General features: G+C 42.4%; 1 pseudogene; it reads left to right on the top strand.

Moving 5' to 3' along the window:
- The first annotated feature begins 945 nt into the window (after positions 1-945).
- Positions 946-1,814, top strand: LOC129690364 (tubulin polyglutamylase complex subunit 2-like; annotated as a pseudogene).
- The last annotated feature ends 12,897 nt before the right edge of the window (positions 1,815-14,711 follow it).

Raw genomic sequence — 14,711 nt, 5'->3', positions numbered from 1 at the left:
AAATCACGTATTGCACCTCGTACAATGACACCAGGCAACTTCAATGTCCCACTCTTGACAGCAGATAGGTCATTCAGATAAAAACTAAAGAGAGAAATGCTGATGTTAGATAACATCATAAAGCAAATAGACCTGGAAGATACATATACAACATTTCACCCAAACACAAAAAAATATAGATTCTTATCAACAGTCTATGGAATTTTCTCTAAAACTGATACTTGGACACAAATCAAGTCTCAACTGATATAAGAAATTTCAAACAACTCCCTGAATCCTACCTGAGCCCCATGTATTAACATTAAATATCATCAACAACAGAAAGCATACAAACTCATGGAAACTGAACAAGTCAGTACCAAATAAAAAAAAAAATGAACAAGACAGAAATAAAGAAGGAAGCTTAAAACTTTTGCGAATTAGATGAAAATGAAAACACAACATAACCAAACTTGTAGGACACGATGGAGATGGTTCTAAGAGGCAAGTTCCTAACACTAAATGCTACATCATGAAACAGAAACAACCAACAAACATATATACACACACAAATCAATTAAACAGGAAGTTAGTTCTTTGAGAAAATCAACAAGATTGACAAATTCTAAACCAAATTAACTGTGAGATGGAAAGCGAAGATTCAAATCAATGAAATTAGAGATAAGAAGGGAGCCATCACCTGATGACAAGGCCTTATTGCCTGTGTCATCAAACATGGACAAGTCAAGCTGGGGCATCATCATTAGAAGCTGCACCCCTCCCGACTAGCCTTCACAGTACTAGAAGGTACTCTACATGTTACCAGAGGAGAAAGGTAATTCTCGAAGTCTCCCAACTACAAACTCAGTGCACCACAATAGTGACCAGCCTGCAAAAAAAACACCAGCGCAGGTGGCACCGGTTGTTGTGGCTGCCGCTGGCATGCGAGGAGCGGGGACATTTGCCATGGAGGAGACGTCACCCCCACTGCAAGCCGGCAGCAAGCCGCACCTGGAGAAGTTGACCCTAGGCGTCACCCGCATCCTAGAATCTTCCCCAGGTGTGACAGAGGTGAGCATAATAGAAAAGCTGCCTGCTGAATGTCATATGATTTCTTCATGGGAACAGAAAAACAATTGTGTGATGCCTGAGGATGTGAAAAACTTCTACTTGATGACCAATGGTTTTCATATGACTGGAGTGTGAAGCTAGATGAGCAAATCATTCCACTGGGAAGCATGGTGATTAACGGCATTTCAAACTGACTCAAGTCATTCAGTCTTCCATGCATTCACTTCCTAACTCACCAACTCTGGCAGACCTAGAAGATGATACTCAAGAAGACAATGAAGAAAAGCCTCACTTTGGTAATCACAGTGCAATATTTGAGCTGGATTCATGCAACGGGAATGGGTAAGTTTGCCTTGTCTACAAAAATGGGAAACCTGGATTAGCACATGCCACTGAGATCTGGTTCCGAGACAGAGCATTATACTGGCATTTTCTCACAGATACCTTCACCGCCTACTACCGCCTGCTCATCACCCACTTGGGCCTGCTCCAGTGGCAGTATGCCTTCACCTGCTACGGCATTAGCCCACAGGCTAAGCAATGGTTCAGCATGTACAAACCCATCACCTACAACATGAGCCTGCTCACAGAAGAGCCTGACGCCTTTGTGAACAAGCTGGACCCCAGCAAAGTGCAAGAATAAGATCCTAATCCTCAAAAAGAAAAGGCCTGTGCAACCTGCCACTAGCCAGAAGGGGCCTGGGCCCTTACCTACTCCTGCCACTAAGCCTTCCTCAGGCTCTGAAAACCCTGTCCAAAAATAAGCATTTCATCAACCTCACAGCAGTAATAGCAGATGCACAGATGCCTTGGGGTGGCCTGACCCTTAAACACTTTGTGACTGTAGGCATTCTCCTGAGTGACCAAAGCCTTGGGCCTTTACTCCCACAATCATTAGGAAGGAGCTGGGAAGACCACACTGAATAGTCCCCAGGGGTCCTTTCCTCTGTAGTTTGTGCCAACCCTGTTTCCAAAACCAGCTAAAACTTTCAGATGTACCTAGAGCTTTCTTATGTCTGTACCCAGTTCTTAATTTGTTAGCAATAATTAGAGATGTGCACCCCAAATAAATCTATGGCTTGATTCATGAAGCAAAAAAAGAAAAGAAAAAGAAAAAGAAAAAATGGCATAAATGTGGCATAAATGTTATAGAAGTACCCAAGCACTTTCTTAGTGACTTTAAAGTCCACCTCATGAGAGGCAGCCCATACCTGACACTGCTATAGATAGCAAGAACCTGAGACTAGATAGGTCATGGGCCCAGGAAGACAATCTGATAACAGTGTTCTGCTGAAAGAACACAGCACCAAAATGACTTGTAATGGCATTCTGCTATACCCATAAATCAGTGCCTCCCTTGGCCTTCTTCAGAGAAGCTTCTTCTTCCAGTAGATGGATACTAACTCAGAGACCCACAACTCGTCAATGTGCAGAAAGTAAGGGACTTTGGAGCACTCACCCCCTAAATGAGACATCTTTATCAAAGTCTTCTCTTGAAGGCTCAGGGAACTATGCAGAGGAGGAGGCTGAAAAACTGTAAGAGCTAGAGATGATAAGTTACTCCAAGAAAACCGTGTCTTCTAGACACAAGATTGATGGACATGTGAACTCACAGAGACTATGGCAGCATGCACAGGTTCACACCAAAAGGGTTCCTAACATTGGGAGGGTAAGTGGACACGGGCTTCCACTCCTAACCAAGAAGCTAGCTGTAACTCATACCCACGGGAAAAGGAAAAATCAGGTTTCTCACAAAGGAGTCTCACTGGGTCTATTAACTATACCCAGAAAGTATTCAGTCAACACAAAACAAACTCAATGGTGCTTTGATAAACCTTTTGATTGATTTTGCTTGGTTTTGGGCTTTTTTTTTTTTTTGTCTTACTGATCTTTTGTTTATTTTGATTTCCATTTTTGTGGGATGTTCTAAGTATGTTTTCTTGAGGTTTTTGTTTTGTTTGAGTTTGGTTGGTTTGTTTTATTTGTCTGTTTAATCAGAAAATATTGTATGAAAAATTCCATTAAAATATAGTGTGTGTTATGTGTTAAAAATATGTATTATTAAAAACATAACCAAAAGACAGAAAAGTAGAAAAATAAGATAATTTTATTCAGTTCAGTATTAAAGATACTAGAAAGTGTGTGCCCTTCCTATGAATAAATACTATTAAAAACATTAAGTTGTATGCCTTTAAAATAAATATTTTACAAAGTTTCACAGAGTCTTGGCATACCATAATTAGAAGTACTCAGAATTTATGTTAGTGGCTCAGCAAGCAGCTAATCCATAAAGCTTAAGCCAACAGAATGTTTGATATTTGATATTTCACTTTGATATTGAGTGTGTGTTATTTCAACATAAATGTAAAGATGAAATCTCAAATAAAAAAGAAAAGGAAGTGTATTTTGTTTTGTTTGGACACACCATCACTCTGGTACTCAGACTGGCCTGAAACTATCTATGAACTCCACACTAGTCTTAAACTCATTTTTTAAAAATGATATAAGCTCTTAACTACTGCTCCAATGCCATGCCTACCTGCTGTCATGATGGTTTTGAACTCTAACCCTCTGAAACCATGAGCCTCAAATGAAACCTTTGTTCAATGAGTTGCCTTGGCTGTGGTGTGGCTTCAAAGCAATAGAAAATAGCTAAGATACCAACCAACCTTAATAAAACAGTCCTGTAATTTACCTGCCCAGAGTAAGCAAGTTCTGATAGGATTCCAGGCCCACTCCACAGGAAGGAATTCTTACCTAGTGCTGTTAACCTGATCAAAAGCCCATGGCAAGAGAGGTCATAGGCTCTAGCGGAAAAGCTGCTGCTGCCGCTCTGTCAAATGGGCATGGTGTAGCTAGTGACCTTCCTCCTAAGCACCTTTGTTCTTACCGATAGGCTGCTCACACCTGTCCAGAGAAGTTTGCTTTTGCAGTGGGCAGTAATTAGTGCAGAGAATCGTGACCAGTCAAAGTGCTGAGAATAAGGGACAGAAAGTGTCCCATCCTGAGTGAGACATCTGCATTAGCTCCATGAAAACTCAGGGAACATGGTAGAAAGAGTCTAAAAGAATATTAGAGGAAGAGGTGACAGTTGTTGCGCGCTGTCTTCTGAGTGAGGCACGGCCATCGCACTCAGAAACTCCACCAGCTGTGGGTACTTTCTGGAGACCTGCCTGGGACAGATTCCATCAACATGATGCCATGGAGTGCAGAGAGGCCCACAAGGCCCCGTCCCTCTTTGATGGTTTATAAGCAAGAAATGGGAAGACATTGCTGGGAAATGCAAAGACATCTTCTTCAATCCTGTAGCCATGTGGTAAGATGCCAACGCTCCCATAAAAAAATTCCCCATCCATGTTCCTGCAAGTGATTAAGCTCAGCTGTTCACTCCTCCCAGGAGGTATGCAAGTAGAGGGAAGAGGAGTTGAGAAAAGAAGGGGAGTCAGCCACGGTGAGAGGAGGACAAGAGAGTAACGGGGTGAATGTGATCAAAATACATGTGTGAAAATATGATGAAACCCATTATCGAACATAATGCATGCTAATAAAAACCTAACTCACAAGCGCATTTGCTGTTAGCAAGAGAAGAAAGTAAAAGCCTCTCCACAGATAAAACTTCATGTTTAAGGCGCCAGAGATCATCAAGCTGAAGAACACAGTAACAACACTGAACACTCCTCTAGAGAGGGGTGGCGGCAGCTTGGATCAAACAGAAGGCAGAATCAAAGTCAAACACAAGAGGCTGTGATGGCAGCTGGAGAAGCAAGCACACTAAAGCACAAAGACAGAGCATCCTGGCCCGCACTGTGACAGTATTCAGATCTGGGACTTAGGAGAAGTAATGAGCTCAGAGTGTGGTGTGTCCTTCTGAGGTTAGCATCCTATCAGACAGGCCCAAGAGAGCACTCTTGTACAAGTTCTGCCAATGGGGACATGGCAGGCTGAAGGACACCTGTGAACTATGAAGCAGGTGCCAACTAAGCTACACTTTTACCTTGGACTTCTCAGCCTGTGGCATGTTGTCATAGCAACTGCAGCAGGATAAGCAGTGGAGAGCTTGGGGGTGGTGTGAGAATGTGAAAAGGAGAGAAAGAACTTAAGTTAAAATTGGATGAAATCTGAGGAAGTGAGTATTCATAATCAAGAACCCCCCCCCACCCAAAAAAAAAAAAAAAAAAAATGGAAGAGAAACATAACGAGTGCACGTTTGGATGAGGGGAGATGGAACAGTTGGTAAAGTCTTGCTGTACAAGCATTAGGACCGGAGCTGAGTCCTCAGAACCTGCACAGAAAGCTATAGTGGCACCCGGGTCTGATCTCAGCGCTGGGGAGATGGGGACAGGAGGATCCCTGGAGCTTGCTGGCCAGCCACACCAGCCTGCTAGCTAAGTTCCTAGTCCCAGTGAGAAACCCTGTCTCAAAAAGCATGGTCCCCGAGGATCAAAGCCAGTGTTGATATTTGGCCTCCAGAAACACACACACACATAGAAATTCACATTTGGATACTCGACAATAAAATTATCAGAAGAAAAAGACAGAGAATTTTGAAAGCACAAAGAGAAGGAAATACTATTAAAAAAAAAATCAGTGGCTTTTGTCAGCAGGAACCAGAAACAATCATGTGACATCTTCAAAGCGCTGAAAGGAAGGTGCCTCCTACCTAGAAAACTATACAGGCAAGATAAAGCCTTCAGTTTATGCACAAAGCTGACCACAGTATTGCTGTAGTCCTGTTCAAGCTACTTCAATCCTAGTATAAAAGTTTTTTTTTAAATCATTGAAAATAACTGTAACTAACATATATACTAGAGAATGCACATTGTGGTGAGTGGGGAGTACGCCAGAGAGCCAGGCATAGCCACGCATGCGATGGGAACACACAGATCTCCTGAAAAAACAGGAATATTAAGTGTGCAGGATTGTCTTTCCAGTGGAAAAGATTTAAACCCTGTTCTTCCATCCAGAAATCTGGAAATTGGAAGTGATTAGTAGCCTGGTGAGCTGTGTTCTCTGTTGGGCCAAACCATATCAAGTTCCTACAGCTAGAACTAGAAGTGGCTGGTAATTTAAATGACCCTTACAGCCAGGGGCTCCCCAGGGTCCCACAACCAGGACTAGAGATACAGAATAGAATAAATGACCCTTATAGCCAGAGCCTCCTCCAACTGCCCACAACCAGACTCCTATTCTATCTGTATGGCAGAGACCAGGCTAGAAGCTTCCCCAGGCCCTGAAGCTACACAGGGAGCCTGTCTCTGGAACCTCTCTTCCTGGAAGAAATGACATGTACCCTGAGCACAGTTTTAAGGTTATTACACTTCCTTGTACCTCAGGGATTGTGTTACACCAAATAATCTTTTTTCCAAATTATATTGGGCTTAAGTTCGCTGGGAAGAAACCACCTGATACAGACTCCCCAAAGTCTTAATCCAGGTTGACAAAATCAGTCTGAATTGAGTTTTCATTCTTATCTCTTTGAAGTGGCTTCTCTGCGTGACACCTGCAGAGACCTCCCCCCAGATGACCAATGTCCTCCTTTAGCCCCCACATGTGCTCACACAGGCATGCGCACCTGCACATACATGTACATACGCACATTCGTCACACTCACAAAGATACATAATACAATAAATGTGTGTAAGGGGGTTGGACTTAATCTGTAATCAGCTTACATGTCTGTTTTTACCTAGAGACACTTGGTATGCATTTCAACGTAACTATAAAAACCCCCAAACCTAAGATGGTAGGTGGGGAGTGTCACACAGTGTAACAGTGTAAAAGAATCAACAAAGCAGAAAGTGAGCAAGGCAGGAGAAAATCAGAACAAGAATAGTCCAAAATATGGCAATAGCAGAATCTTTCCTACTATTGACTGCCAAGTGGAATAACCATTCCAAGAAGGGATGAGGTGGCTGAGCAAGTGAAAAGCAATACTGCATATTACATGGAAGGAGTGAAAAGACTGGGAAAGCAGCAACAGCGGTCACCAAAAGAGAACAGGATGGGTTTAAGTAATCAGATAAAATAGACGTTAAGTCTAAAGCTGCCATAATATTCAGAAGGCTGTTATATAATTACAGAAAGGGCAAACCATCAAGAAGATATAAATATAAATGAACTCAAACATCACAGCATAAACCAGACACCGACCAAACTGGAGGAATAAATAGACAGCAACAGCCTCGAACACATGATTTCTAATCATGCAGAGCAAATCCAGAAAAGTCAGTAAGATAAAACAGGTCTAAGCAACAGGCCTGATCGCAGGTGCCTACTAGGTGTGCGCTGTACCCAAAAGCAAGAGTGCACCTTACTCTGCACTAAACACAGATACATACATGCCCATGGGATTACACGCCAGTCGCATGACAAGTCAGCAAAGGTAAAAAGGCTTAATCATAACAAGTGTGGTTTTTTTTTTTTTCTTAAATCACAGTGGAATGAAACTAGAAACTAACGGCAGAAGGAAAACTAGAAAATCGTATTTTTTTGTGAGAAGTAAGCATAGTCTTGCACAATCAGTGTGCAACAAAGAAGTATAAAGTAAATTAGAAAATACTATAAGACAAGTGAAAATAAAGGTACAACACAGTAAAACACAAAGGGCACAACTAACCTATTAAAAGTGAAGTTTATAGTCATGAGCGTATGCACTGAAAAAGAGATGTTCTAGAAAAGGAAAACAAAGTAACCCCGGGGAAACAGAAGGAAATGGCAGGTGTTAACGTAGACATAAATAAATAATAGCAAAATCAACACAATTCTGATTTATTCTTGAAAAAAATACATGTAATAAGTCTTTAAGTTAACTAAGACACAAAGATGAATAAAATCAGTAATTAAAGGAGAACTGCTAAAAGAAACACACAGAGGCACCAAAACTACTATGAGCAAACTGGAAGGCGCTGATTAAACTCCCAGTATCCCCTACTGATACTATTCAAATCAACTATAGAGGTGTACAAGGTCTGAACAAGTCTCATTAGTAGTCTGGAGGTTGAATCAGTAATCAGAATCCCTTATTAAAAATCCCACAGTCACATGGCTTCACGAAAGAATTGTGTCAATCATTTAAAGAACTCAAATCGATCCTTCTCAAATGCTGCCCAGGTAAATATCTGATATGCGGGATATTTGATAAGCGGCCCCTGTGAACGGGTCATTAGGTCCCCTAATGGGGTCATGACCCATAGGTTGAGAAGCACTGGCCTAGGCCGTCCTAACAGCCACTACAGTTGGAGACAGCCCACACACACGGTGGAAGGAAGCAGTTGCCAAACACGCCTGCTAGAGAATTATCTCAAACACATAGGAAACACTAACAACTCAGCAGGATGAAGAAAAACTTTTTATTTATGGGGATATTTCTACAGTGCTAGGACCAAAGCGCAGGGTCTTCAAATGCACTCCAGAGTGTGGCATTCGAGCGACACCACCTCTTCTATCTTCTAATTCTTTAATGAGGAAAAAAAAAACCTAAATGACATTTTTCTGAGATGACATGTAAGTTTTCCTTAAGATGACAAGATGTTCAGTGATGTCCTCATGCTTCAGAGAGGCCATTTCAAAAAACAAAAGCAAAAACAAAACAAACACATACACACAAAAAAAACCCCCACAACTGTTAGGAAAGAGGTGAAAAAAACTGGAATTCTAGCATACAGATGATGAGAATGAAAAATACTGCAGATTCTGGAAAACAGCATGGAGATTCCTCCAAAAAAGAAAAAACAAAAATTAAAAATAAAACAAAACACACAACGTCCTTAAAATCCAGAAGTCTCACCAAAAGCATTTGTCCCCATACTTGAAATTAGGATTTCCAAGAACTTCAGCATTTTGTTTATTAAAGTGTCATTCACAGAAACTGAAAGTGTGGGAGCAGTATAAACTTTCATTGGCTAATGATTCTAGAAAGAAAATGTGTCATATACATGCATAGGATACTACTCAAAAACAAGTGTCTACGTGGTGTGACATCATAGAAGAACGTTGTGACTGATACTGTGCTAAGCACAATAATCCACGCAGAGGGAGAAATGTCGCAGGTGGCATCATGGGGAGAAAGCTCGGAGTGTTAATTCCATAGAACCAAAGAGAGGTTGCCTGGGGCTGGAAAGAGAACTCCTAAACAAAAGGCCTAGACTCACATCCGGCCAGACAAATGGAGCTCTGCTCCACCATACTGCACATATGTAGAACAATAATATGCAGTATATTTGAACACTTGAGAGGATAAATTTCATCACAATAATTTTTTTAATGCAGCTAAAGGCTATAATTGATTGTTAATATTGATTGTTAACTCGACTGGATCAAGAATGCTCTAGGCATGGCTATGGGCATTCCCAAGAGGTTTACCTGAGGAGGAAAAATTCACGCTAGTTGTGATACATCCTACAGGCTGGGGTCCTGGACTGTATGAGAAGAGACAGTGAGCTGAGCACCAGCGCCCATCTCTCTGCTCTGGGACTACAGATGTCGTGTGAATGTCTGCCTCATGCTCCTGTTGCCAAGCTTTCCCTACCTGGTGCCCTGCCCAGTCCAAGTATGAGCCAGAATAAACCTCCCTCCCTTGAGGTGCTTTTGTATGGCATTTTGTCACAGCAACAAGGCAAGCAAACATGCAAAAATGAAAACTAAAGTTGTTCCTTAAAATCCCACCAACTCTCTTGACTCCTTACTGCTTTATCTGTTCACAAATGGGAAGTACCAAAGCTTAACGTCAAAGTAGTTCACAGGAGACGACACAACTAGAAACTCAAGAGCTGAGGCGTGAGCCAGGCATGATGATCTTGGATGTTCATCTTAGACGCTTATGCCTAAGCATACGAAGCGATGGTCTGTGAAATGGCTCGGCAGGTAAACATACATGCTGCCTGATGAGCTGAGTGCAAGCTGCAGGCTCGCATGGTACAAGGACAAAAATCCATTTCCCTCAAGTTATCCTCTGATCTCCACACATGCACCGAAGTATGGACACACACACACACACACACACACACACACACACACGAGAGAGAGAGAGAGAGAGAGAGACAGAGAGAGAGACAGAGACAGAGACAGAGACAGCCATACATAGCAAGAGGTGGGGGGTAAAGAAGGAGGAATGGAGGAAGAGAGGGCAGATTAGTCCTTAGTATTCATTACTCAGATTTCAGCCTGCTCTAAGCAACAAGAGCTTAGAGCTGGACAGGAAAGGTCCAGGCTCAGAATAGCCAGAGAAGCCTCTGGAGACCAGATGTCACAGAGATGAGTGAAAGTCAGCTTACAGAAAGGACCCAAGGACAAACCATACCTGTCTAAATATTTTTCTTGATATTTTAATGAAATAGTTGAAAATGTAAGCCGGTGTAATTAGTTTCATGCATTAAAGTTTTGCTCAAGTTAATTCTACTGCAGACTGCATCTAATTTAATTTACACCGTAGACTCGGTCAATTTTGAATAATTTCGTCATGTGTTTACAGAATTCGAAGGAAAAGTGTCACTCTAATCACATACATGCAGGAGAAAAGAGAGAGAGGTGCCTCTTTCCACCCTAGGGAGATGCTGTGATGGACAGGCCCATCTGAGCAGGAAACAAAGTGCTCGGGCTGGTGTAGGAAGACTCCTCAAACCAAGGAGAGGATGAGATGAAGAGAAGGAGAGGAACAGAAGGAGGGAGGAAGACAAAATCCCACTGCCCTCTACTGCAGCCCCACAAGCACCTGCATGTAACGGAAACTCCTCTCACAGGAAAAAAGCCAGGCAGAGCTGTGACTGGTTCACCTCAAGGATGTTAAAGGTCAGATCTAATCAAATGTCCTGGTCCCACAGCATAGCTCTGCTTTTCATCTAGTCCGGGGGATGGAACGGAGGGCCTCAGACACCTAGGCAAACACTCGACCACTGAGCTATACCTTCCAGCCATTTCTTTGCACAGGTTACTTTGTGACAGGATCCTACCAAATTGCCCAAGCTGACCTTGAATCGGAAAGCCTTCTCCAGCAGAGTGGTTCTCAACCTTCCTAATGCTGCTACCCTTTAATACAGTTCCCCAGGTTGTGGTGACCCCCAACCATAACATTAGCTTGTTGCTGCTTCAGAAATGTAATTTTAGCTGCTGTTATGAATTGTAATGGAACTATCTGAGATGGAACCCCCATGAGGGTTGCGCCTTACAGGCTGAGAGCAGCTGCTGTATTAGTTGGGATGACAGGCCCGCATCCTGAGGCTGTTTGTAGGACTGTCTCCTAAGAGCTGGGCTACAGTTAGCAGGCCCCCTGTGTCCGTCTCCGGAATATAAACACGGGGGCCCATTTCTCCTCTTACCTTACATGCATGGTCACATTTATAACTAATGATTAGTGAATGTGATAAAAAAAAATAGATAAACAGGACGTTGTCACAGAGATGCCCATAGTCACTAAGTACAAACACTGAATGGTAGCAGTTAGGTGCAGAAACTGTTATTTTATGGATTAATGTCATCAACATTTAAGTGCCTAGAGAATGCTTTATAAACTTAAACTGTGTCTTTCCTTCCTGAAGAAGCTGTATACTTAAGGAAAAGCCAGCTTATCTGAGAGGGAAGGTGCCATCTAACTTAGCAAAATAGAAAAAAAAAAAAAATGAGGAACAAGGTGGATTAAAATTTAAATTTAAGAATTTAAATTTAAGAATCTTGGATGTTGTATTTTTAATTCTATAATAAATGTGCTATATGCTGAGATAACTCTGGCAATTAAAGGGGTATCTTCAAGAATATTTTAATTTGCAGAAAGTGAAGCGTTGGCAGCCACCACTCCCTACAGGCTTAGCTGATAGAGTAGGGCTGGACAGCGTGTTTCAGGCTCAGGAAAGTGATTATAACCGTCTCACAATTCTAGCCCTGAATCACCATGACAGCACGAACATATAATTATATACGTGCATCAGGAGAAAGCCAAAGAATGAAAAATACAAAGGCACACAGGAATGAATTTCCTTCTGGTTCTTTCGTGAAGGAAAATGTGGAAAAGAATGGCTTTCTAAATGTTTCTCACAAAAGAACACCATGTTTATGAAAATAGTTAATTCGATGGGTTTAAGTGTAATGTAACTTAAACACTGTGACCGTTCCCATCCCTCAGCCCTCCTGATTCATCAAGGCTCTAACAGCACGCTCAGCAGTACCCAAACAAGACCAAACAGTAATGAAGCTGTTCTAAGCTTCCTGTAATTTGAGTGACAATTTATATAATTACAAGTATATGACAACTTTTTATCATTTCTAAATGATTATGGATATCTACAAGTTTAGAAGATTATATTTTGAAATGCATTTATATAAAAACCTGCCATAAAAAAGGCAAAAGAAATTAAGCTATTACTATGTTTAGACTGTTGGTTTACAGTGTGATATACAGGAAATAAGAATTTTCAAATGAAACTGAAGAGAGGGATTAGTAACTGGAACTAAACACTAGTAGGTCATCTTGAGTCCCTTTTGTTGGTACTTGGAGTCTCTCTAAATGTAATCATTTAATTAGTCTCATCTGCATGAGACAGAGAATGATCTTCAGCATACACACACATCCATATACACACATAATACACATCACACACAAACCACACATATGCAATCATACCATACATACACACATACACACACACACCACACACCACACACCACACACACACAAAATCTGTCAACATCTAAGAATGAGCAGGGGCAGGCATTGACCAGGTATACCTAACACACATATCAGTCCTCTAAATCTAAGGAGGCAAAGTGAACCCACCAGGCTGCACGGATCGGGGGAGGGTGCTTCTTTGTTCAGCATGAAGCAAGCATTTAACACATCAACACATCCGTGCTGAGCAATCCGATGAAGGATAGCCTCCGCTGCTAAGGCCTCCACAGCCAGCTGGTGTGAGAGACAGGCAAGTGTTCCTCTTCTGACACTGGGGCATCTGACAGAAGGACCACACGTCCTTGTTAATTAAGACAACCCCCGGTATACCTGTTATTCTAGTATAATTTTAAAATTAATGTGGACAGTTTCCATCTCAAATACGTCTCAGTTTAGATGATAAACTGTGTGAACACATTTACAGAAAAACTCTGCAAAGGTCCAGAATCCAGCATTAGAATGGCTTCCCAGATGAGGCCCTGCCTAACAGAAGAGGACCTGTTAAACCTGGAGCAAAGAAGAGTGAAGCGCATGAGGAATGGAGTGGAGGACCAACCAGATCCCACTAAGGAAAGTCTCCATCGAAGCTCCAACACAGGAGACTTCCTTTGCCTTCGGAGTCACATTATGTCCCATGTGGAGCAATCAGGTCTCTCCAACCCTCTTAGCAAAGAAAGCATCCCGGAAATCTTCAATCCCAACAGCACACCTGAAGCTCGCATGAGGGCACGGCTTCATAATTCTGTTTCCTACTTCTCCCTAGACATTTGGTAAAATGAGATATCCCAAGGGCACACAGCAACAGCTGCACTGTCATCAGTCCCTGCTCCAGTCACAAGACCAGCCTACTCTTCTGCCCAATAGCAAGCGAAGACGTCAGTTAAACGGCCCCGCTTCCTCTACTGTGTGGGAGAGAGGTGGGACGACAGGGCTGGAGAGTCATTTTCAAGGAATGGGGTTTCATGGGCAATGTCCCCCATATGTTTCTGTGGTTTTAACCGTTGGGCCCCAACCAGTGACACTGTGTCAAAGGGATGCGTAGGGTGACGCCTTGATAATGGATCCTAAGAGCTGCATCTTAACCACCAACTCCCATGCACGCTAGAGTTCAAGACCTATGCCTTATCTGTGTGTGTATATCTAAGAGCCCCCTTCCAAACAACATCCAGTGTGCCTTTCCCGACTCTCGCCAACCCTGAAGCGGTCACAACATCACTTTAGAAGGGTAACGTTGACAGTTTCTTCATCGTCTCAAAGAAGAAAGAACATGGACAACAGGGAGGAAGACCCAAAGCAGCCATCGTTGTTCATGAGCAGGACAACATGAAGGAGCTAGTGACAGTTTACAGGGCCTCCCTGTGGGCTCCAGACCCCTGGTTTGCCATCATTCAGCATGAAAAAAAAAAAGAAGAAGAGCTTCTACTTACCGACATCTCTGATTTATTCTTAGAAATCTTTGAGAGCTTGCACACATGGTATACACGACTTTCTTCTCTAAGGAATTTTTTTTTTTTGCTCTTACACTTTAAATAATTCAAGATACTAATATGTTGTATTATTGAAACTTCCTTGGCCCCAGATTCTTGGATTTCAAAGGCAGGCACTGTATCAGGCACTTGTAACGTATGGGCAGCAGACAGGCTGTATATAAGATGTGTTCTACTCCTTAGGACACGCTGAAGAGTGAAGTCTGTAACGCAATGCTGGCATCCACGCACGCAAGTCTGAGGCAGGTGCATGTGAGGATGGCATCTGCCCACGCGAGGCTTTCTTTTTACTCTCTCCTCAGAGTAACTCTACGGGCATGTTGATGTAACTTGTGAGCAGTCGAAACCAAAGCCAGCGGGTGCATCTTAAACAGAAATATTAGGACTTTAATTGTTCAGAGACCTGAGAGGAAGACTAAAGAATAGAGACGGCCTCCAAGCTTCATGCTTCAGCTTCCGGTCTTTCTACTTTGTGTGTGTGTGTGTGTGTGTGTGTGTGTGTGTGTGTGTGTGTGTGT

Source organism: Psammomys obesus, unplaced genomic scaffold, assembly GCF_907164565.1.
Source record: "Psammomys obesus unplaced genomic scaffold, mPsaObe1.curated_primary_1811, whole genome shotgun sequence".
Taxonomy (NCBI): domain Eukaryota; kingdom Metazoa; phylum Chordata; class Mammalia; order Rodentia; family Muridae; genus Psammomys; species Psammomys obesus.
This window is presented reverse-complemented; position numbering and strand designations above follow the sequence as displayed.